Here is a 26558-nt window from a genome sequence, read left to right as displayed (position 1 = left end):
TTGGGTAGGGAATTGCTTAAGTTCATAAGCATTCTTGCAAACTTGAATGTGTTGGTATAAGATTATTTTTTGAAAATTTGTAATTCCATTTCACAATCTCAACCAGAATTCATTATGTTTACACCACCCGATATAGACTAAAACATTTTTTCAGGAGCGCAATTGTAAAAAGGATAGGGAGAAATATTTACAACATTCCTTATTTCTTTGCAGATTTAGTGAAAGTATGTCCCACTTTTACAAAATGTCTGTTTTCCTCTCTTTTTTACACATATAATAGAGAACTTTTAAAAACTAGATAAGAGAATACTAATTTTTATTTTTATTTTTTTTTCTCCTCTCTTTTTTTTTATTATTATTATACTTTAAGTTCTAGGGTACATGTGCATAACGTGCAGGTTTGTTACATATGTATACTTGTGCCATGTTGCTGTGCTGCACCCATCAACTCGTCAGCACCCATCAACTCGTCATTTACATCAGGTATAACTCCCAATGCAATCCCTCCCCCCTCCCCCCTCCCCATGATAGGCCCCGGTGTGTGATGTTCCCCTTCCCGAGTCCAAGTGATCTCATTGTTCAGTTCCCACCTATGAGTGAGAACATGCGGTGTTTGGTTTTCTGTTCTTGTGATAGTTTGCTAAGAATGATGGTTTCCAGCTGCATCCATGTCCCTACAAAGGACATAAACTCATCCTTTTTTATGGCTGCATAGTATTCCATGGTGTATATGTGCCATATGAAAATTAATTCAAGATGGATTAGAGACTTAAATGTTAGACCTAATACCATAAAAACCCTAGAGGAAAACCTAGGTAGTACCATTCAGGACATAGGCATGGGCAAATACTTCATGTCTAAAACACCAAAAGCAATGGCAGCAAAAGCCAAAATTGACAAATGGGATCTCATTAAACTAAAGAGCTTCTGCACAGCAAAAGAAACTACCATCAGAGTGAACAGGCAACCTACAGAATGGGAGAAAATTTTTGCAATCTACTCATCTGACAAAGGGCTAATATCCAGAACCTACAAAGAACTCAAACAAATTTACAAGAAAAAAACTACCCCATTAAACAGTGGGCAAAGGATATGAACAGACATTTCTCAAAAGAAGACATGCATACTAATTTTTAAATTATGATGTCACTTGTAGAATTTGTTTCAAAATTGGTAAAATACACCTCTTTAAGACTGCTTGTAAGCAGTCTTATAAGACTGTTATAAGAACAGCCAATTCTATGAACTCATTGGCTTAGTTTTTTATTTCCTTGGTTTCAGTCCAAAGTGTAATAAGCTTTTCAGAAAGTTTCTCCTGGATGTGTAAAGAATACCAACAGATACCAGAAAGCATCTGGCTGAAGATTTAAGTGGGGAGTATTGCTCTTCGTCTAGCGAAAGTGGTAAAACTCTCCTGCATCCTGGAAATATAACTAAGTGAGAGAGGCCCTATTTAAAGCCAGCTGACTTACCCTGCAATTGCTTGTCTGGCAAACAGACAATTTTTAAAGACTCATATATTTAGAAATTTTTAAATGCCATAGAATCTATGGACAAAATGATTTTCATTTATCTTAATCCAAAATCACAAGATTGATTATATACTTAGGTTATATGGAAAATCAGCATTAGAAGCATTAGGTCTGCACCTCATTTGCATGACATTGTTGCAAGGTATTAACTGTAAAAATGAAGTTAAGTAGATATCTGTTCACCAGATGCCTAAAACATACAACATTAGTGTAGACATATAGAAGGATCTGCAAGCAACTAAACAAGTAGCATAAATCAAGGATTATACTGATAAAGTGGTAAGTGCATTTTGGGCTTCTTAGGTACTAAGCCCTTCTATCTGCCAGAATAGTCTAGCAGAAAATACATTTTTTTCTTTAGCTTAGGGAAACTTTTCACAGGAGGTGGAATTTTAGGTATTGTGTAGATGATGGGAGAAATTGCTTTTGACAAGCTTCAGTGAAAAAGGAAGGGAGTGTGTCATTGCAGATAGGAAGAGAAACACTGGGTCATAGACTGGTAGTGGTGTAGAAATAGAAAGCACAACCTGTTGGACAAAGGAACTGAACAGATTTGTCAAAAGAAAAAGGAATGGGACAAACACATACGAAAGATAAGAATTAAGCTGATACAGGCTGGTGAGCTCACTGATAGCAGAGTCCACCAAGAGGCATTTAGTGGTTTTCCTTCAGGGCAAAAATTTTGAAAGAGAAAAGTATGATCTCTGAATAAGACTACTCATAAAAAATGTTGATTATTAAGACTATAGATACAGTCTGTGTCTTTAAGACTGAGATTTAGTACAATTTAATTTCGTTGACAGGCTGAACATTTGTATAATTTCTTATCTACTAACTTGATATTCTTAAACAAAAAGGTAAAATTTATTGGTCTTTCTGCCAATCTGTGTTTCTAACTGACCATAAACAACTTTGTTGGTCGCCTGCTCTTGCATTAAGCTTGTCCATGGCCACAAGCCCCTCTCTTTCTATGAGCCCTGCAAATACCGCCCCTTCCAGATTGCCTTCTCCTCCTTGCTGGCACATCCAAGCACTAGCAAATTCAGAATCATTTTTGACTTATCATATCCTTTTACCCTTTTTAATCCTAGGTACAATCTTTTGCAAGTTGCTTAATCTCTCTGACCTTAGTTTTTTCATATATAACATGGAGTTAATAAAACATTATTGCCATTTTCAGAATTCAATGAGTTAATATGTAAAAGCACTAAACATAGTGCATGGCACATAATAGTTGAGCTTTAATTGTGCGTGTTACTTGTTTTTTCTCTCTTCTCAACTGGTAATAATAACTTTACTAAAAATGTAATTTAATGAAAAAAATTAAATGCATCGTGGTGTTTGCCGAAATTTTTGGTTTGTATGTATACACTGGATTACAGTTTTATAAATTTGTCCTCATGAGATTGTCAGGTGTTTTCTCTCAGTTGTTTTGTTAAAAGGTTAATTGGAGCATAACAAATGCATACCTATCCTATGTAGCTCCTATAAAAACATAAATACTTAAAAATAAGTTTGAAAATTAGAGGGGCTACTACATGCAGCTGGTTGTAGTTCTAATTTTAGTTATGAAATTTACTTCTCAACTAAGGCGAAATCTCTAATTCTGTATCTGCGTTAATGACTCAGTGATTTTAGAGGTTGTGAGTTGATATTTTCACATTTCTACCTATGATTACTCATTACAGAATGTCTGATCATGATATCCTGTTCTATGTAGCATCATAGTGGACACTTCATGATATTTCTGCTAAACCCTTTACCTGTCATAACTGTCTTCTTTCTATTTTGCAGATTCCCTCAGCAAGGTAAAATTCAGTCCTCACTTGGTTATAAATAGCATTATAAACCATATTTTTGATATTAAATAGAACACACAAATCTCAAAGAATGATAAAAGCATTGTTCATACTTTGTAAAACTTAATCATTGATTAGAGATTGAAACTAAAACTTAACATGAAGGGATCAGACTCATTCACAGAAGCTTATTGAGAACGAGGAATCATCGACTTCATTCAGTCCAGTTTTATCAGTTGTAAATTGTTTCTTGTTCAAAATCATTTTACAATCCACTTTGCCCACCTCCATCTTCCTTACGTTACAAAGAACTTTGATCTGCTAGGCACTGCTGATGGTAGAATGCCATGCCTTTAAAGTTTCCCTTTGAAATACAAAGTCTGTGTTTTCAATAGAATTAACTGTTCAACAGAGAAAGAACAGGATTTTTGTGCAAAGACAGTACAGTGCTGGTGAAAGATATAGCCCCTTTATACATTAAGCAAGGATGATTGCCTAAGAATTCTAGCTGCTGCTGTTGATGCTGCTACAACTATTGCTACTACTACTACTAATCACTAGTATAGAAAAATATCTCTTTCGATCCTGTGTGTGTGGTGGTAAGGTTTTGGGAGAAGCCGTTGTCTGTGGGTGATGGGATCACATATATTTTAAAGTCTTTTCGACCATTTTCGTTTTCTAATTTTTCTCAAGTAAAAGATTATACTTCTAAAAATTATAATTTAAAAAATAACATCTTGTTGGACTTGTTTAAATTATCAGATTTTTTCAGTTATGTAATTGATTTCTGGCATACATAGACTTTTACCATTTGCCCTGCTTTAACATACCTTTATCAGTTTTATAAATACAGTTTGAAAGGACTGTTCTAAATATATATAAAGGAAAAATTTCATTCGAAAGCAAAAATCTGTATTTGGGATATTTGTCTTTTTTGCCTTCTAAAGGGTAATCTAGAAACACTTATATTGATTGGTTATTTTGTTTCATAATACTTTCTAGTTGATTCTTGGCAAAAATGGTTGATTTCTCTTTCATTGTAAACGATAACAAAAAAGTTACTCAGAATTTCTCCAGTGTTTTAAAAGCTGTGCAGGTTGACGTCCAAAAATTTAAGAGAGCATTAGAACATGGGATATCTAACGGTTGAGACTGGAATTATTTGTAATAATCTTAGATGTAAATACTAGTGTCTTATTAGTCTTCTTATCTTTCCTAGTATAAAAATGGTTGAAACATTTGAAATTATTTTCAAAGTTACAGTTATGCCCTGTGTAGAAGTGTGATTATCTAAGAAGTGATTCTTTTTCAGATTTCAAATATGAAGTATTGTTTAATACTAACATATAGTTACAAAGACTATTGTGACTATTTTTGGTGTTCTTGATTATGATTTAATACTTCATATTTTAGGAAAGACAATTTAGTTCTAAATGTATTTATAAGCGAGTTCCTAATTTTTTTGTGTGCTGTAGACTTCTAAGCTAAAATTGATATAATTAAATGTTAAGCATTTTCATTTTTTATGGCTTACTACTTTAATGCAAAGCGGAATAAAATACTAATTTGTTTCTTACCCTCAGATGATGATGTGCTGATGTATATTTTCCAGTCTTGTCATAAGGTCACAATTACCTACATAATGGTCTTGAACTAAATGATTAAAATGGAAGACAATTTCTGGTCTTCCATTTTAATCAGTGTGATGCAAGACTATTATGTAGGTTTTTGTGTAAAATGTGGAATGTGAATCCTCACCTCTTTAGTCATTTTTCCTATTAGATATTGAAGCGAATTTTAAAATATGCCATTAGACTAAAGATATCAAAATGCCTTATAAAGATAATACAGTATACCTAAGTCTTGTTTTATAGCACCAGAGAGAAAACTAGAAGTGCATAGAAGGAATAAATTCAGTTGCACATTTTGTATTTAATCCAATAACTCAACAACATGGGCACATATTTAAAAACTTAAATGCTTTCATCAAACATCTTCTTGATTATACCATAAAGCCCCCAAAGTTTTTATTGGTAGCATTACTCTGATTAATGAAATGAGCTTCAGTGCAAAAACTTGAGCTGTTAGAATACTTACAACACCATTATTGTCCAGTTCTACAGCTGCTACCGTAGTGCCTGGCTCTCATCTTTTTATACCTGGTTTACCACATCAGCATCCATGCTGAGAACCATGCCTCAGTCTTTCACTCTTCAAATACATTTAGTCATGAACTTATTTATTTAGCAGACCTTTGAGGACCTACAATGTGCCAACAATTTATTTAAACAATATTTATATATTTTCCATCCCCAGGCTAGGACTTATAGTCCCCAGTTGGTTATCAAATCTAAACTAAACTCAGCCTAAACATTTAGAGTTCTCCAAATCTCACTTATTCTTGTTCTTTCATGCCGGTCTCCTCATGGTAACATTCTTAGCATGGTGTCTGTTCCCACTTCTTGTCCTAGTGCATCATCTTTCCTCTTCAAGGATGTACTCCTCCTCCTCCTCTGAAATTTTAAAAATCACAACTAAAACTGCCCTGTGAGATGTGAGGTTAAGGTTGATGTAGTCATCTGATCCGGATCATTCTTTTTGTTCTGGATCCTGAGAGTATCTAGAGGAAATTGAGTATTCTGGTTAATGAGTGGCTTATCACATACTCTCTTAACAACATTAAGTACTCTTTATTCAGTAAAAATTCATACCATAAGAAAAATATATTATAATGTATTTAGTGCTTCTTTGGTGATATATAAGGTATTCTCCTTAGAAATTTAGATTTGTAGGAATGCTGGTTAATAGAAGTTTCTAATATTTACTGTCTTCCATATTTGCTGATATTTTGTTTATTTTAAGCTATTTTAAATATTTTGCGTTTCATGTTTTTAACCAGGCTCTCTGTTCCTCATTCTGAACACCTAATATGGTACTTTGAACATAATAGGGTTTCATAAAGTGCTTGACTCAGTCAAAAAAATATTGAACATCTACTATGTTCCAGGCATTTTGCTGGATTTCTGGACTACAATCATGAAAAGACCGTCTGTTCTCTCAGCCTGCTTATTGTCTAGTGGGAAAGATAGGTTGACAGACAACCCTAATATAGTATAAGTTCTTGAATACAGGTAAATACAGGCGTATAGGGTACCTAGTCTCTTCTAGGATAGGTGTGTCAAGCAAACTTTTTTAGTAGAAGCAACCTCGGCACCAAGGAGGGAATTAGGAAATTTTAGTGCCGGATAATCTTCTTCAGTCTCCTAAATTACACCAAATGAAACAAAGTAACAGTGTGTGTTTGCTATGGGAATACACCTGAAAGTCAAATATCCAGCATGCACTCCCTCAGGAGTGTCACCCTAAACCTTCCCATGTAGGGATGCTGGTGCCACCTCTGAGAGGAAGGCATGGCTAAACAGAGGCAAGCAGCAGACAAGAGCAGGAGGATTCCTGTGAGGGGAACATGAACAAATGTCCAGTGACAAAAAAAGAAAAATCTAAGGTGAGTTGGAAGAAGTCATTGTCCAAGGCCAGAATGTAGATTCGGTTGGACAGAGTGGATGGAGGGATATAGGCAGGGCCATTGAGCTGCCGAAGAAGGCAGGAGCCAGGTCATAAAGGATTTTAAATCAGTGGTTTTTAAAACCTGTATTTTCTTAGCAGTAGAATTCTTAAGAATTCTTAAATTTTAACTTGTAGCTCAATATTTAAAAAATAATAAAAACAGAACTACTTTGGTTTTGATGTTAAGGTTTATTTTGTTGTGTGTTTTGATGGGGTGGTAGAGGTGTTAGTTTCCTTGATTGCTTGCCTCTCTCTGTACCCTACTGAGGTTAGGAGTTGTGTTCTAGAGTCACATCATGTTACTAACTGGGACTCTGTGTTCTGACTGGTGGTAGCAATAGGTTTCATCCTTTGTTATTGAGTAGTCTCCTAGGCCTTTACTTTTATCTGTTCAACAAAAATGTGTATACAAGTTGAGCGTCCCAATTCTGAAATGCTCCAAAATCTGAAACTTTTTGAATGCCAATATGATGCTCAAAGGAAATGCTCAGTGGAACATTTTTAGATTTCAGATTTTCAGACTAGGGATGCTGAACCAGTAAGTATAATGTACACATTATTACAAAAAAAAATCTGATATCCAAACACCACTTCTCTCAAAGATTTTGGATAAGGTATACTCAACCTGTATTCTTAGTACTGGTAATGTTTCTCTGAGCAAAATAGACATAATCCGTGACCTCATGGAGTTTCCAGTATAATGCCAGAGATGGATATTAAAAAGTAATCCGGTAACTTCAAGCTATGTGATAAGTGCTGTACAGAAGAGGTCACTTACATTGAGAGATCTGTAAAGAAATGACATTTAGGGCCGGGCGCGGTGGCTCAAGCCTGTAATCCCAGCACTTTGGGAGGCCGAGACGGGCGGATCACGAGGTCAAGAGATCGAGACCATCCTGGTTAACACGGTGAAACCCCGTTTCTACTAAAAAATACAAAAAACTAGCCGGGCGAGGAGGCGGGCGCCTGTAGTCCCAGCTACTCGGGAGGCTGAGGCCGGAGAATGGCGTGAACCCGGGAGGCGGAGCTTGCAGTGAGCTGAGATCCGGCCACTGCACTCCAGCCTGGGCGACAGAGCTACACTCCGCCTCAAAAAAAAAAAAAAAAAAAAAAAAGAAATGACATTTAGATATAAACTTAAGTGGAGATCTGAACAATGAGCTGGTGGTAGACAGTGCTGTAGGCAGGGGCTTTAACATGCATAAATGCCCTGGGGGAATAAGGTTCATGGCAGCAGTAAAGCTGGAGAGGGAGGTAGAACCCAGATTATGGACAGCCAAGTTAAGGATTTGGATTTTATCCTCAGTGTAATGAAAAAAATCATTAAAAGGTTTTGAATAGTGGAATGATATAAGATGGTTTGTTTTACTAAAATATTAATTACTATGGCTAATGTGTGGCAAATGGCTAAGAGAACAGCTAGAATGAGTGAGTACAGAGACATCGGTTGCAGGAATCGTATTCTCACATCTGCCACATAGTGGGCACTCATTCGCCATTTTGTAGTTAGCTTAATGATGACTAGATCACTGCCTCTGTTGTAACATCTCAAATTATTTGTACTTTAACCATGAGTTAAGTTGGATATTTTTGAGGAATCATGAAGTGTTACTGATTCTACTAATTTTTCCTCATAAAACTTTAGATATTTTGAACTGCTGCTCCATCTTGCCCAGGGTGAAAACAAGGCATTTATTATTCATTCAAGAAGTGCGTAAACTGTGCCAGGTACTGGCTGAGAGCTGAGGATACAGACTGGATGAATAAGTTAGGCATGATATCTGCCATCAAGTGGCTTGTAGTCTGGGTAACCAGAGCTGAGTAGAGCAGGCTGTATGTTGGCCTCATGCCTCCGAAGTAATATGTCTGGAATTAGCCTGTCTGTTGTCCCAGCCTCAGTATCTGGAATATCCTAGATGAAGATGAGATCTCTTAATAATTTAATTACATTTTCTCCTACCTCCTCTTTGTTCTAATGTATACTACTAAATTTCTACTTCGATGACCTTTGCTGAAAATACAGCCACTTTTAAGTCCTATAACACATGTGCCAGGACCTGACAACCTAAAAATTAAATCCCGATTCTTCTTTACTCTTAGAAAAGCTGGGACCTTCCTTAATGGATTAACCTTCTATTGCTGCGTAACAAATGACAATAAATTTAGTGATTTAAACAACACGTATTTATTATCTTGTGTTTCCATGGGTCAGGAGTCCAGGTACTGCTTAGCTGGCTCTTCTGCTTAAGTCAGCAGTCAAGGTACCAGCCAGGCTACATTCTCATATCTAGCTCAGGGTCCTCTTCCAAGCTCATTCAAGTTCTTGACAGAATTCATTCCCTTCCTTTTGTAGGAAGGCTGCTTCTCTCCACAGGCAGTTCACAATATGACTCTTCACTTTTTCAAAAGTGGCAGAATAGAGAGAGTATACTGCTTTGCCTTTCTGAATTCAGGGAAGGCCTAAATCCTCTTTTAAGGGTTCACCTGATTAAATCAGGCTTGCCCAGGATAATCTCCTTTGGTAAACACAAAATCAGCTGATTGAGTACCTTAATTACATATGCAGAATCACTTCACATTTGCCAGATAACATAATCACAGTAGTAATATTCCATCATATTCTCAGATCCTGCCTGTACTCAAGGGAAGGGGATGATAGAAGACCATGGGTCATTGGAGGTCCGTCATCTTAGAATTCTGGCTACCTCACTTGCCTTTTTGTAAAAAACTCACATCTTTTAGTTTCCAACAAGTCATGCTTGTCACAGTCTCATCATATCTTTGATGACTTCTTCACTGTTCTTTCTCTTCCTTCATTCCATAGATAGTGAGATTTCTCAAAACATCTCATCAACAGTCCCGCCTGTTTCTTGACTCTGTACCTCTTATTTTTCATTGGCTGGGGACCAATTTTCTTGTTCTAAAAATAAAGCTAAGAGCAGGCACTTTTTCCTCCAGTCATTTGCTGAAGAACATAAACTCATCAGATGATAAAACAAAATCCTATTTCTTGCCAACCTTGTACCAATTTAGGGAGAAGCCTAGGGGAGAATGACTGGTTTTAGCTCCAGCCACTCCAGGTAGGGAAAGCTGCATGGATGGTTGGGAGAACCTTACCAGATGGGGGATAGGCAATTGTGTCAATGGGTTCTAGCAGATGCACCCTCCATGGCATGGAGGAGTATTGTCCTTTTATGCCAGGGTACCTCGAAAGAGTATGGGTGTGGGTTGTGACTTATGAGAGGGGCTACACATGCATGAGTTGGGACAACCATGTGGTATTAATCTACCAATGGTTTCAAGTTGTATTGATTAAATAAATACATTCTTACAATTTAGATGTAGCCTTCACCTGAATTCAACCATCTGCTATCTAGCAAAATTTGATATCTTGCAAACTTAAGGCTGTCAGGCTTCTGCTGCTAATTTAAGGATAGCTTGGTGGAATTTGCATGGAGGGAGCAGTTATCTTTTCTCTTTCTAAGATGACCTTCATCTCTCTTTTTATCTGATTGGTTTACCCGTTAAAACCCAGCTTAGGAGAAAAAAAAAAAAGCTTAGACATTGTCTCCCTGCTAAAGCCTTTCCATTTCTAGAAACCTATCTCCAGTGTCCATCCTTGAGAAAGTCAATCCTTTTCTCTCTTTGTTCTCTACCTGGATTGAAGTTGTTTCTGTCAATTAAAACTACCATATTGTATTATAATTTACTTACATGTCTGTCTACCCTACTAGTGAGATCCTTGGGGATAGAAACTGATTTATTAATTTTCTTAACTATATAGTGCCTGACATATGACAAAAGCTCAATACATGTTTTGAGTAAATCAATCACTGCACCAACTCAAATCACAGTATTTCCCCCCTCCCCGCTGATTTCAGGTGACTGCCTCTGATCCCCTTAGACACAAACATTGACCCTGATTAAACCTGTGTTTGCTTTGATCCATAGATACACATTTGAACTACTGGCCATCCTTTCTGGAGGGGGTTTTGTTACTCTGGCCTACAGTTCTTTATCCTTCCCCCCCCCTCCCCCACTGACCAGCATGTATTAAAGTCAGAAGACCAATCTTTCGAACAGATGTTTTGAATAGGGCAAAGCCTTCTTGTCTTGAAGCCCTGTAAGTCACTCCAGAGAGTATGGGAAAAGCAAAGTGCTTGGCATAGGGTGTGGTAGTAGCAGAGGATCTTAATTATAGTTCTTCACATGTGAATGAAGTTCTGAAGCTATGAAATAGAAAGTGGGAATTATCATCTCAGTTACCTTAGTTTTGACGTGTGGACCAAAGAAAATGTTCAGGAATCTTCATATTGTGAAATGTACAGTACATGTTTAAGGTTGTAGAATATTGGCCCTAAGGATAATTTTATATTCATTCTTAAAAGAGAACTAAGTTAGAGACAGAGTCTTCAGATTATCATCTCTCCCGAAGACCCTTGCCTGGTTTTACTGTTGAAAAGCAGCATTAAAGATGGTGCAGTAGCATCATTAGATGTATGGCCTTGGAAGAACATAGCTTTCATATCAGAAATGTACTTTTCAAAAAATCTGTATTTCCTTTTTAATAATTTTATAATTTCAGCTTTCATTTTAGAGTCGGGGGTACATGTGTAGGTTTGCTATGTGGATATATTGTGTGATGCTAAGGTTTGGGGTACAGAAGATCCTGTCACCCAAATACTGAGCATAGTACCCAATAGGTACCTTTCCAGCCCTTACTCCTTCTCTTTTGTTCCCCCTTTGGTTGTCCCCAGTGTCTGTTGTTCCAGTCTTTATATCTGTGTGTGTTCAATGCTTAGAACATGTATTTGGTTTTCTGTGCCAGTGTTAATTTGCTTAGGATAACGGACTCCAGCTGCATTCATGCTGCTGCAAAGGACGTGATTTCATTCTTTTTTATGGCTGCATAGTATTCCATGGTGTGTGTGTGTGTGTGTGTGTGTGTGTGTGTACTTTTTCATGTGATAATTCATCCAATAAAATATTGATGACTGTGGCATAGGAGTGTAAAATTAGAAGTGCTTGATATGGATAACAGTGCATACATTTCAGAAGTCTTCTGATTTTAATACATGCTGGTCAGTGGGGGTGGGGTGGGGGGGGGGGGAAGGATAAAGAACTGTAGGCCAGAGTAACAAAACCCCCTCCAGAAAGGATGGCCAGTAGTTCAAATGTGTATCTATGGATCAAAGCAAACACAGGTTTAATCAGGGTCAATGTTTTGTGTCTAAGGGGATCAGAGGCAGTCACCTGAAATCAGCGGGGAGGGGGGAAATACTGTGATTTGAGTTGGTGCAGTGATTGATTTACTCAAAACATGTATTGAGCTTTTGTCATATGTCAGGCACTATATAGTTAAGAAAATTAATAAATCAGTTTCTACCCCCAAGGATCTTCATGCAGCTCTTCTGGAATGTGGGCAGAAATTAGTGTCGTGGTTTTGTCTATGGTCAGCCATTTTCTATTATACTCACCTTGTCAGAAGATATTTAATTTATCACAATTAACTAAAAACTTTTGTTTAAAAAGTATGTCTTATGGAAAACAGAACAGAGGTGACTAATTTTTTATGTGCAGTAAATAATGTTTTTAAGTAAACACTTCTACATCCAGGTGAAGGAAATGATTAAGTAGAAATTGGGACTTGCATATAATTTTTTAAAAGATTGTGAAACTTATTAATACTATCCATGTGTCCAACTTCTTTCCTATTTTCAGATTATTCCAGTAACAAAGGTTTATGCAATAGGTATACTCCCAAAAGGTTTTGTTACTATATAATGTAAATGCATGAGGATCAGTGTTTAAGCAATTAGTCAAAACCTCTAATTTACCTCTTCCCAAATGTATTATCTCTTGAGTTATCTATAAGCAGACAGTTGTAGGAAAAAATGAAGAAAGTTGGCCTTATAAGAAGTTTGTTTATCCAGAAAACTTCAGGATTTTTAGTTTGAAACCTTCATTAGAAATTTTTAAATAGTCAGTTAAAAGCAACTGTAATTGTAGTTACTTGGTATCAGTTGTTCTTCAGGCCGAGTTCTTAAAAGAGAAATTTTAGGAGTATGCTACTCTAATTTCAACAGATAATCATTAAGATGCTGTAATGGTAAAAAACAACTCCGGAATAATAAGGATAGTTTATATGTTTCTTAGAGATTCTGTAATAATCAATTTTTAGAAAGTACACTTCATACAAAGCCAAATATTTGCTTTTTGTTTTTGTTGTTGTTGTTGTTTTTCTTTTGTCTGGTTGATTTCAGCTTGTTTTTGACCCTTGCCTACTAAACAGTACTTTACCCCATTATACTCAATTTTAATTTAATTGTTTTGAAAAATGTTCTTCCTTTTCATTACAACATTTTACATTTTCTCTAATATGTGTTTATGTAAATTCACTTTGAAGAAATGCCTTTATACTATCAGCTTTGTGGAGTTACTGCAAACCAATGCCGCCATCAGACTATAAATTTTTTTTTTCCCCCAGGTTAAAATGTATTTATTTATTTATTTAATTATTATTATTATTATTATTATTATTATACTTTAAATTCTAGGGTACATCTGCATAACGTGCAGGTTTGTTACATATGTATACTTGTGCCATGTTGGTGTGCTGCACCCATCAACTCGTCAGCACCCATCAACTCGTCATTTACATCAGGTATAACTCGCAATGCAATCCCTCCCCCCTCCCCCTCCCCATGATAGGCCCCGGTGTGTGATGTTCCCCTTCCCGAGTCTAAGTGATCTCATTGTTCAGTTCCCACCTATGAGTGAGAACATGCAGTGTTTGGTTTTCTGTTCTTGTGATAGTTTGCTTCATCATGACTTTGCATAACATTGTTCCAGCTAGATCAACAAATTGATTATTATATTTTACTATATCATGAATAATGCCCAAAGGCTTAGTAATATGAGTGAAACTTACTGGGGGTGATATTTTATTTAAGCTGCTATATTTAAAGGTGCTGCAATTTAGCTATTCCATTGAATCTACATATAGTGCATACTTGACATAGTTAAGAAAAGGTTTTGTTACTTTTCTTTATATTGAATATTTGAGTAATACACAGTTCTGTTTTACATTAGGATTTGAGTCCCTTATGTACAAAAATATTTACTACCTTCTTTGTTTCATTTCAGAAAGACCTTATTTAAAAATGTATGAGGCTATTTATAATCAACTCTTTGGAAGTGATTAAAGAGGTATGAATAATAGGTTATTGGAACTTGACAGCTCATGGTTTGCTAAACTAGTGTTAGATCATTTATGCTGCTCAGATGCACCTTATTTTCCTTAGGTGAGAATTTCTGTTTTGACATGTGGTTTGTTGGTATAATATATTACATAGGTTTTTCTCTTTTAAGTGGTTTACCAAATCTTGATATTTTATTGCCTTATTTTACATTTTCAGCCTGATGAATCAACATTTTATGCTTAATAAGAATAACCTTAGTATAGGCTATAAACAAAACAGTCAGTGTAGACAGAGTACGGTCCTTACGTGGAGCATCAGCCTTCCATTTCAAGCTATCCTATAATACAATCAAGTTTTTTTATAAAATGGGAAAAAAAACTCTTACAGAACATTGGAAAATATTTGGCGGGTTAACACTCAGCAGTTGTTACTCTGGGAGGAATGTTAGAACTCCTGAAGAAATTTGGGCTAGCCAATATATCCATAAAAAGAAGAGGTGTGTATTTGGTATTTCATTAAATCTTCACTAATTTTAAATACAAACACCAGAAAACCATGAATTTGAATCAATTGAATTTGAGTTAGACAACCTTTTCATTTGAGAATAAAAAGAAATTTAGGAAAGCATTTTTAAAATTTTGAGTAAACCATTACTTAATGAGTTTCCACTGCTAGTTCTCATGGATTCAGAGCATTGTCATTTGGTAGTTTTCTCAAGTATTCTCAAGATTTACTAAAATGCATTTTAATAATCGCAATTCAATTTTCCCTAACCAGCCAGCAGGTAATGTTTCTAAAAAGAATGTAGTTGAAAACTGTGGCAGAGAAAATCAGGCCTCATAGACAACAAAGTTTAGAGAAATAAAAGTAAAAATTACTATGTATATGTTCTACAATAAATCTGATAAATTCTTTATAAAAAATCCAAAATTAACCACATTTCTCAACATGAAACACTTCCTAGACTAATTCATCACTGGACCCATTTATTCAGTTGTGATCTGTAGCATTAGTCACCCATAAATTTTGAATTATGTAAATTACACCCATTTTAAAGTTTTTAAACTATTTGGCTTGAAATCTAATTTTTGTCTTGATTTTCCCCTGAAAATCAAGTCTGAGAAATTCTTGTGTAGCAGTCTATATTTTGGTGGTACTTAAGGGTATATTTTTCTAGACCTGACCTCATTTATTAAAAAATTGGAGTACAAATGTTTATGAAAGGATGGTATAATTGTTTGAAAGTATCAGTTGTATATGCATACGTATGAAATAGCCCAAAGGTTTTATAAAAATAAAGTGTGATGATATATTCAAAGAAGGCTGCAATAATTTATTTCTGGAGTACCATGGTACTTTGGAGAGAACTCTAGAGACCTGTTTTTAATCCTTTTCTTCCAGTTACTCTCTGTGTGAGTTTGAATAGTTGGCTTAACTTTACTAAGCTTCCTATATCTTTTCCTTAAAAGGTGATGATAATATCAACTCTACCAATGTCACAGTATACTGTTCTAAGGATGTTCTGGTGAAAGTGCTTTGTAACGTGTGAATTGCAAAGGAATTGTAAGATTTGCCAATGTTGCACTTGTTGCCAATCTGAAGATTCAAGCTATAAGTTGAACACAAAGTATGTGACTAGAGAAAACATTACTCTGCCCCCTACCCTCACCCCATCCCCATGACTCAGGTTGACAGCTATTCTTAGTTAAGAGATACTTGGAGAAAAGAAGACAGTTTAGAGAGCTTCCTGTAGATAGATATTCATTGACTTCTAGTTCATTTTGGTCTTCTCAGACACTTTTTTCTTAAAGGACAGTTTTATATCAGTAACTTACTCTGAAGTCTGTAGAATAATAGGACATTCAGATTATAGAGTCAGTCTAACTTTATGACCCTAGAGTAGTACAGAGAACTCTAATGTTGTTTAGGTTTTCCAACTGGGCACATCCTGTGATCTAACTGTTCCTAGTGCACAAGCTAATCCCACCCATATCCTGTTTGTGAGTAATTGGATGGATGCCTGGAAAATCTAGTGCCAGATTGTATAGTGCCTTCTACAACAGAAATCTCTAGTTTGAGTTGATTTACCCTCTACCTAAACAAACACCTCTCATAGGTGAGCCTCTATTCTCAAAAAGGCAGGATTATGTAACATAGATCCATAGTTCTGTTTCCATAGTCATGCTTTGGATGGTACTTCCCATTGGTCTGGATCAGAGACATATGTAAAATACAATTTCAGGGTGTTGTTTTTCTGTATAACTGAAGCAGTAGATTTTGAGTTGTATACCTCTTCCCATGAATATAGAAGACAGGTTTGTAGGAAAAGAAATAATTTCTTCTTAAATTATCTTTTTTATCTAAATTATTAAGAATAGGAAAATACCATTTGCATCATTGTAGTCTCTCTTACTTCTTGGGTTCTCTTTACAAGATATCAAAATAATGTTTAAAGAAAAACCCGGATGCATATAGGTGTGTGCAAGCTTGTCGTAATTCAGAACAAAATTGCATTGTTAAATTTCAAAGATGTGTAATAGTGCTGGCATTTACTACAGCATTGTGATAAAGGGCACAAGCTCTAGAGTCAGTATCCTGGGTATAAATGGTAAATCCACCACTTACCAAAGAATTCTACCAGGCATGGTGGAAGTAAAGCCTTTCTTCCAATTGCCATATTCTTACCCATAATTTGTGAATTATTCAAAATTAATCATTTGTTTTGGAACCCCAACTCAGCAGGTATAAGCCAAAAAAGGGAAGGACGGAAAAGTATAAAAAGTGATAGCTTCAGTGACCCCTGGTTGATACCAGGGCTCAAACTATATTATATCTCTCTCTCTTTCTCTCCCTGCCACCTCCCTTGTATTTCTTCCTCCCCTTCCTCCATCTAAGACATATAGGGCTTGAACTGATTGATTTAAAAGGCAATGAATCTCAGCCAGGCGCGGTGGCTCATGCATGTAATCCCAGCACTTTGGGAGGCCGAGGCAGGTTGGTCATGAGGTCAGGAGATTGAGACCATCCTGGCTAACACGGTGAAACCCCATCTCTACTAAAAATACAAAAAAAAAAAAAAAAAAAAATTAGCCAGGCATGGTGGCGGGCGCCTGGAGTCCCAGCTACTCAGGAGTCTGAGGCGGGAGAATGGTGTGAACCCGGGAGGCAGAGCTTGCAGCGAGCGGAGATTGCACCACTGCACTCCAGCCTGGGCGACTGAGCAAGACTCCGTCTCAAAAACAACAACAACAAAAAAGGCAATGAATCTCTAATGGTTGGTTGTATTTCTGTGAGGTCAGTGGTAATATCCCCCTTGTTGTTGTTTCCGATTGTGTTTATTTGAATTTTTGGTCTTGTCTTCTTTATTTGTCTAGCTAGCAGTCTGTTTTATTAATTTTTCTCAAAAAGCTAGCTCCTGGATTTGTTGATCTTTTAAATGGTTTTTCTTGTCTCTGTCTCCTTCAGTTCAGCTCTGATTTTCGTTATTTCTTGTCTTTTGCTAGCTTTGGGATTTGTTTGCTCTTGATTATCTAGTTTAGTTGTGATGTCAGGTTGTTAACTTGAGATCTCTCTATCTTTTTGATCTGGGCATTTGGTGCTATAAATCTCCCTCTTAACACTGCCTTAGCTGCATCCCAGAGATTCTGGTACATTGTCTCTTTGTTCCCATTAGTTTTAAAGAATTTCTTGATTTCATCCTTAATTTCATTATTTACCCAAAAGTCATTCAGGAGTAGGTTATTCAATTTCCATGTAATTGTATGAGTGAGTGAATTTCTTAGTCTTGATTTTGAATTTGATTGCAGTGTGGTCCAAGAGACTGTTATGATTTCAGTTCTTTTACATTTGCTGAGGAGGGTTTTACATCCAATTATGTGAGCAGTTTTAGAGAGAAAGTGCCACGTGGCAATGAAAAGAATGTACATTCTGTTGTTTTTGGGTGGAGAGTTCTGTAAATATCTATCAGGTCCATTTGACCCAGTGCTGAGTTCAGGTCCTGAATATCTTTTTTAATTTTCTGTCTCAGTGATCTCATATTGTGAGTAGAATGTTAAGTTTCCCACTGTGATTTTGTGAGAGTCACAGTCTCTTTGAAGGTCTCTTAAGAAGTTACTTTATGAGTCTGGGTGCTCCTGTGTTGGGCACATACATATTTAGGATAGTTTGATCGTGTTTAATTTAACCCTTTACCGTTATGTAATGCCCTTCTTTGTCTTTTTTACATCTTTGTTTGGTTTAAAGTCTGTTTTATCGGAAACTAGAATTGCAACCCCTGCTTTTTTTTTTTTTTTTTTCCATTTGCTTGGTAGATTTTCCTTATTCCTTTTATTTTGAGCCTATGTGTGTCATTGCATGTGAGATGGATCTCTTGAATACAGCATACCAATGGGTCTTGTTGGTTCTTTATCCAGCTTGCCATCCTATGTCTTTTAATTGGGGCATTGAGCCCATTTACATTTAAGGTTAATAGTGATATGTATGGATTTGATGCTGTCATGATGATGTTAGCTAGTTACTTTGCAGACTTGTTTATGTGGTTGATTTTATAGTGCCACTGGTCTGTGTACTTCAGTATGGTTTTGTAGTATCTGGTAACGGCCTTTCCTTTCCCTATTTAATGTTTCCTTTAGGAGCTCTTGTAAGGCAGATGTGGTGGTAACAAATTCTCTCAGCATTTGCTTGTCTGAAAAGGATCTTACTTCTCCTTCACTTACGAAGCTTAGTTTGGCTAAATGTGAAATTCTGGGTTAGAATTTCTTTAAGAATGTTGAATATTGACTCCCAATCTCTTCTGGCTTGTAGGGTTTCAGAGGCCATTATCCTTAGCAAACTAACACAGGCATGCTGCATGTTCTCACGTATAAGTAGGAACTAAAGGATGAAAGCATGGGCACATAGAGGGGAACAACAGACACTGGGGCTTAACAGTGGGTGGAGGGTGGAGGGTGGAGGGAGAGGATCAGAAAAATTAACTAATGGGCTTAATACCTTGGTGATGAAATAATCTGTACAACAAACCCTCATGACACAAATTTAACTTGTAACAAACCTGCACATGTACCCCTGAATTTAAAAGTTAAAAAAAAAAAAAAAGCCAGTGAATCTGTTAGGAATACTTATAGGCAGAACTCTTTTTTTTTTTTTTTTTTTTTGAGATGAAGTCTCACTCTTGTCCCTCAGACTGGAGTGCAATGGCACAGTCTCTGCTCACTGCAACCTCTGCCTCCTGGGTTCAAGCAGTTCTCCTGCCTCAGCCTCCCGAGTAGCTGGGATTACAGATGCCTGCCACCACGCCTGGCTAATTTTTATATTTTTAGTAGAGACAAGGTTTCACCATGTTGTCCAGGCTGGTCTTGAACTCCTGACCTCAGGTGATCCATCCGCCTCAGCCTCCCAAAGTGCTGGGATTACAGGCGTGAGCCACCGCGCCCAGCCATAGGCAGAACTCTTACTTGAGGGAAGGATTCATTTAAGATTCTGACATTCTGTTTTTTATGTTCTTTGTATATAATTGCATATGATTTTGAAATATAAGTCTTTTAAATTTCTTATTAAACTTCTAAATGATGTTTGTAATCGTATGCAATGTAAGATTTCCTACTGGTTAAGGCATAGACTGTTAGAATGAATTCAGGGTAAACTGTGTGTTTGTGTACTGGGGAAACTATGGGGAGGTTTATAGGGTCATCTCTTAATCAGTTACTGAGATAGGCAGTTTATGTAAATTGCTCATTCTGTCTTTAAAAAATCTTATGAGTAGTTATTATTCTTTCATTATATGTGGGGAAAATACAAGAAACTGCTTCCTTTTGCAAACCAAACACTGCCTTTAAACTTTGCATCTTAGACTGCCACTACCTGCAGACATGACTAGAACTTATTAAAAATTGTCTGTTTTCAGTTTAATAATTACTTAGTAATATGGCTTTTATCTAAATTTCCTAATTTTGCCATGTTAAAATGTAAACCTATTTGAACTAAGAACTTTGAATTTACTTTAATAAAAACAATTTCTACCACTGCTAATACAATGTAAAATTTTTAGGCTTAGCTTAAGATTAATATTACTTTGGAAATAAATTGCTACACATTTACACACATAATTTATATAGGAAATAAATCAGTCTATGGAAATATATTTAGATTATAAGCCTTTTTAGCTACAGAAACAAAATTGTTTAGAATGAACTTACAAAGCAAGACAAAACTGAAAACAGGGTTTAGAAGCTAGTATAATATAAAGTTTACAATTTACAAAAATTACTTCATTTAAATGCAGTTATTTTTATTTATTTTCATTGAAGAAATAAAATCCTATGATTCAGCTTACAGTATACAGTCTTTTGCATGGAGGGGTGATTTTGTAAGGCCCAATCAGTACTGCTTAAATCAGTAAAAAGAGTATATTTGTTTTATGGATCATGTTTTTGGTTCTTTCACCCAGAACAAAAGTTTAAAAGAAAAAGTTTTCTTCTGTTTCCAAAAGGAATCTTTTGGGGGATGTGGAGGGGTTGATCCACAACCCTAAATTGGCACAGAGCTTGGGTGTGTATGTAAGCAGCTAATCTCTCACCTAGTTCCAGGTACATTTCTTGGTTGTTGACCAGAAAAGTACCTGACCAGCCCACATACCTCTCCTGTTATTTTCCTTCCTATAAATGTGGCCTTGCCTGCCAGGGAGCATTGCCTTGAACTAAACTGGAAATAAGAAGCAGCATTCATTATACTGTACACTTGATCTTAGCCAAAAGGCCAAGAAGCAATCATTCTTTATACTATAAATCTCTATTGTTTGAGGAGTAATAGAGGGCAGATAGATCACTACAGGACATGCCTAGTATTTTGGCATCCCAAAAAGTTAGAAACCCTACAAGGCCATACGGAAAATAAAATCCTCTGAACCTAGGTGCTACTAATTCATTCAAGATAAATTTAATTATCTTATTATTTATGGATATAATCTAATGGAATAATTTTAATACTTTAATGAAAACATTACTTTCAATCACATGTACGGAACTCAGGAAAACTTGAAAATTCTTAATTATAACTAAGACCTATGTAGTATAACTAACAGATAAAAGGATTGTCTTTAAATCTTCATGAAAACGTGAAGTGAAGCAACATAAACATTAATTTGTTGACAAAATAGTTTATTTTAAACACATAAGAACGGAAAAGGTGGAGACTCAGTGGTTGTAAATTTGGACAGGAATATATTGAAATATCATGTGTATGTGGATACAGATATCAATATTCTGGTTCCTGTCCTCAAAAAGCATATGTTCTTTTTAAGGAGTTAACACAGGTATGATAAAATACTGAAAGAATATTACCAGTGATACTTAGTAAATGCTAATAACTACCTTCAGAATATAGTATAGACCAACACTGTCTAGTAGAACTTTCTTGGCTGAAAGAAATATTCTCTATTTTACCTAATAGCCACTGGCTACCTGTGGTTATTTGACCACTTGAAATGTATGCTGTATAAATGAGCAATTTAATTTTTTATTTTATTTAGAAATTTAATTAACTAATTTAAGGATAGACATGGTGGCTCACACCTATAATCCCAGCACTTTGGGAGGCCAAGGCAGGTGGATTGCTTAAGCCCAGGAGTTTGAGACTAGCCTGGGCAACGTGGCAAAACCCCGTCTCTACAGAAAATTTAAAAATTAGCCAGGTGTGGTGTTGTGTGTCTGTGGTCCCAGCTACTCAGGACGCTGAGGAAGGAGGATCACTTGAGCCTGGAAGGTTCAGGCCGCAATGAACTGTGATCATGCCACTGCACTCCATCGTGAGCAACAGAGTGCAATACCCTGTCTCAAATTTTTTAAAAAAAAATTCAGGGTGAATAGATACATTTGATTAGTGGCTAACCTTATTAAATTTTGTAATTCTCAAAAGATGCTTGTCTCAGGAACCCTTCATTTAAAAGTCATTTATGGCCCCAAAGTGCTTTTGATTGTGTGGGCTATGTTTATTGATATTTACAGCATTAAAAATAGAAAAATTTTAAATATTCATTCTTAATAAAGTTATTATATGTTAACATAAAATATCTTTGAGGCAAAACTGTATTGTTTAAAAAAGAGTGGCATTGTTTTACATGTTTACAAATCTCTTTATGTATGGGTTAATAGAAGGCAGTTGAATTCTCATATCTGCTTCTACATTCCAGCTGTTGCAATGTGTTGAACTGCATTAAAACCTAACCTCACGAAGATACATAGTTGGAATTAGCCTTTTTAGATAATTGTGGATATTCTGTGATTACTATGCCAAAACTCATCAAGTAGCAGTTTCTTAAAGTTTAGTTGTGATGTAAAATATGAAACCATATCAATGAATTTTATAGTTTGTTACATTAAAAAATCAATGCTCTCTTGAACTTTGAGTGGACCTTTTACCCACTTATTAATTTGCAACATCATGCATTAGTTATTTGGAAGGTATTGGTTCACTGAATTGTCCAGATCTTCCAAATGTTGACACATTCCATTTTGCCCAACCAAAAAATCACTAATAGCAGCACCAGTCTCTTCAGAAGGGTCTTCAAAATTAGGAAATTGCAAAACTCAACTCAACTGCAGTTAACATGTTTTCCAAAATTCTCATTTACATCTGAAACTCAAATTTTATTGGCAACAAATTTGGCCAATTTGTTTTCCTTTAAATGACAGGCTTATTTGTTTTATTTTTGAAAAAATATCTGCCAAAGACTCAAACCATTGTTTGTCAGTTCGTTATTCTTTCAAGTTAAATTGATGTACCATGAAGAAAGCAGATAGTTCGGCTAGCAACTTAATTCCAGGAGTGATTTTCCATAAGACAGCTGTTATACTTTGATGTCCAGCAGAAATGTTTGGTGTATACATCCCATTTTGTTGTACAGAACACTAAAAATGCGTATACTAAAAGGCCAAAACTTATTAAAGTAATTTTTACTACTACTTCAAGGATGTACTTAAGTGAAACTGGCAAATATTTTAACTGGAAATGAGTGGCAGTGAGGGCTGCAACGATATAGTTTGTTGCTGCTGCCTTGGTAAGTGCTAAGATGCCAATAGTTTGACCTACCATTGTCTTTGTAGCATCAGTGCAAATGCCAAGGAAGTGAAAAGGGCAAGTAATGCCTTAGTATTATTATAAAAATGGTTTTGACCTTGCTGGAAAGACAATAATGGAGGAAAGAAATTGCTTTCAGTTCGAATAAGTTAGGGAAGACTCCATGATAGAGATCAATGTAATATTCAGTGTAATATGCATGCCCTTCTTTATTTATTTTTCTTTACTTACTTTTTTCTATAAAAATAAAAGTAGGAAAACAATTAGCATGTTAAAAATTGTTTAACCGTGTTACTTTTAAAATCATTCTTTGATTCAGCAATTATTAACTATTTTGCGTAAGTTATTTTTGTTGTTGATAAGTAGGAAATACGTAATGTTTAGAATAATGATCATGCCAATAAAGCATCTGTGCCCCCACTATAGAGCACTGCTATGTGCTGGGCACTGTGTTTATGTGCTTTTAAATGCATTCACGGAATCTTCATGGTAACCTTAGGAAGTAGGTTTTATAGAGAGTTAACTGGAATTAATGCCGGCTCACAATTTTTGTATAACTAGATAAATTACTTAGCCTCTTTGGGTTTCAGTTCCCTCAAGTATAAAAGACGAAGCTGAGACTTATCTTCAGATCCTTACCAGGCTTAAAATTCATTAAATAAACACGTGTTTCACAGCAGGATAACCCTTTATTGACACATTATCTGAATACTCCACATTTGATTAGGAAGCCATAAAAACAATTACCAAATCATTAACATAAACTTTTTGAAACTTTATGTCCCTTTCATTTTAAAATTCATTGAGTCAATACATTTTTCATAGCACTTAATTCTTTACTGACACATGATCAGAACACTGAACACTTGACCAAAGACCTAATGATAGATGTGAACATAATGTAAACATGATGGGATATGGTCACTATTGTAGAGGAATAAAACGTAATACAAAAGCACAAAGAACAAGAGTCGGGAAAGGTCAAGAAGAGCATCACTAAAGTAGCAGTGTTTTAGTTTGTTCATTAGTTCAACAGATATCTTATATGCCTTTGTTATGCCCTATAAAGCTTGGAACTTAGACTACTGGAGGGAACAAAATTATGTCCTTGCCCTCATGGAGCTTACATTTTAGTGGGGGAGTGTGGTAGGTAGAATAATGACCTCCCAAATATGCATGTCTAATCCCTAAAACCTGTGAATATGTTACATTACTTGAGAAAGGAGTATTAAGTAGCAAAGGAATTAAGGTCACTAATTAACTGACCTTAAAATAGGGAGATTACGTTGGGTTACCTGGCTAGGCAAAATGCAATGTTCCTTAAAAGTGGAAGCTGGAGTTTGAGGAAGGGTCAAGTGTCAGAATAATGCGACATGAGAAAGTTTGAACTGGCCATTTCTGGCTTTGAAGATGGAAGGGGCCATGGGCCAAGGAATGCAGCAGCCTCTACAAGCTGGAAAAGGCAGGAAAGTGGATTCTCCCCTAGAGTCTCCAGAAAGAACACAGTTCTGCCAACATCTTGATTTTAGTCCAGTGAGACCCGTATTGGGCATCTAATTGTGAAATAATAAATGTATGCTATTTTAAGCCTCTTAGAAATATGTTAATTTGTTACATCAACAATAGAATACTAATACAGAGTAGAAGAAAGTAAACAAGTAACTAAACAAGATAATTACAGACTGCGATGGATGCTTTGAAGGAAATAAATAGGATGATGTGAAAGAGTAAAGGATAGAACATGTTAGTTTAGGTGATCATGGAAGTCATCTTTGGAACTATGACACTAGAGTGGAAAATAAATAGCCAGCCATGTGGAGTTGGAAACAATCCCAGGCAGAGGGAAAGGCAAGTGCAAGGGCATGGAGTAGAGAAGGCTTGCCATTTACGAAGAACAAACAGGTCATTTAGCGAGAATGAATAGAATAGTGGAAAAGGTGCAGGCCCAAAAATGTGGGGCCTTGCAGGAATGATGGAACAATGGAAAGCCATTGAAAGGTTTTAAGAAGGAGAGTGATACATTTTGCTTTACATTTTTGAAAGATCACTCTGGCTACTGTTTGGTAAATGGAAACAAGGGACCAATGACATGGATATTGTAGTCCGGAGGAGGAAATTTACAGGCGGAAACAAACTAGTGGCATTGGTGCCTGGAGAGGATTGTTGATGATAGATGGGATATGAGTTCCAAAAGATGAGTAGGAATTTGGCCCTAGAGAAGAGGAAGAATACATAGCAGAAGCATGAAGGTTCAGGATGTCTGGAAAATTGAATATACTTTGCAGAACAGTAGCAAGTGAAGATGAAGAGGTTGTTTAAGCGATAATGTATGCAGTCAGGAGACCCTTATTTGCCATGCATGGGAGTTTGGAATTTATAGCATATGCAGTGGAGATCCATCAGAAATTTCAAATCAAGAGAACAAAACAATCTCTTGACCTGAGGTTTTGTGATTATTATGTATGTCCTTCATTTTCATTCTGAAGTAAAGGAGAATAATAGGGGTACTTTAAATTTTATCGTCTTAGATTCTGAGAAGTTCAGAAAGATTTGATTAAGTACTTGTCAGTGAAGTCTTTAATAATTCATTGGGAACCAACTTTTATTCTGTTTTTTTTGTTTTGTTTTGTTTTTGTTTTTGTTTGTGAGGCCTTTTTTTTTTTTCATTTATGGGCTCTACTCTTCTGCTGTCTTTGGAGAGCTAGTACAGTAACATGTTCAGAGCATGTCCAGAGCCATATGGCCTAGGGTACAATCCTGGCTACCAGTACTAACTGGTCAACCTTTGTTAAGTTATGTAATCTAAGTCTTAATTTCATTGTCTATAAAATAAGGATAATAATAATTCTTACTTCAAGTGGCTCCTGTAAGGATTAATGGATTCAGTGCATATAAAACACTGAATATGTAATAAGCACTTTGTGGATCAGGGTTGGAGCAGGGTGCAGAAGTACACGAGGAGCATTGATTGTAAGCTTTTCTATTTATCAGTAGTAGAAATGTGACAGGTCATAATTTCTTTAAAGTATGTTTAAAATACCTATTTCCCAGTTCATTTTTATATATGGTATTAAATTTGCTATTTGTGTGTTTTTCCAAGAATGTCCACTTCTTTCATCACAAAGCCCACTTATTCTCCAAGAAAAAAATTTATATAAGAAAATGAGAGTTTGCATGATCTTCTGGTTTATTGGATGTTATTTATTTTCTGGAAGAAGTTATATCCAGAGATGATTATAATTCACACTGCTACTCAGGTAACATAGGTAAAACAAAACATCAGGATTTTTTTGGTACTACAGTTTAAATTTATTTAACTTCCCAACAATATATTTCAAATCGAAAAGAAACAAAGTACTTAATTTTACCTCTGTGGCTCATTAGCA

At 35.9% G+C, this 26558-nt stretch overlaps 1 protein-coding gene across 26 annotated transcripts in view; it reads left to right on the top strand.

Annotated features, from left to right (window-relative positions):
• ZEB1 (zinc finger E-box binding homeobox 1) overlaps positions 1–26558 on the top strand; it is a 194213-nt gene that overhangs the window by 87978 nt on the left and 79677 nt on the right. The window contains exon 1 of one of the 26 annotated variants that reach the window (XM_073018868.1): positions 14086–14107. The exons of the other annotated variants lie outside the window; for them this stretch is intronic. The gene's annotated coding sequence lies outside the window, so the exon portion shown is untranslated. Of the gene's footprint in view, positions 1–14085; positions 14108–26558 lie in introns of those variants that run through there. 26 annotated transcript variants of the gene reach the window in all.

Source organism: Chlorocebus sabaeus, chromosome 9 (genome assembly GCF_047675955.1).
Source record: "Chlorocebus sabaeus isolate Y175 chromosome 9, mChlSab1.0.hap1, whole genome shotgun sequence".
In the NCBI taxonomy this organism is placed as follows: domain Eukaryota; kingdom Metazoa; phylum Chordata; class Mammalia; order Primates; family Cercopithecidae; genus Chlorocebus; species Chlorocebus sabaeus.
This window is presented reverse-complemented; position numbering and strand designations above follow the sequence as displayed.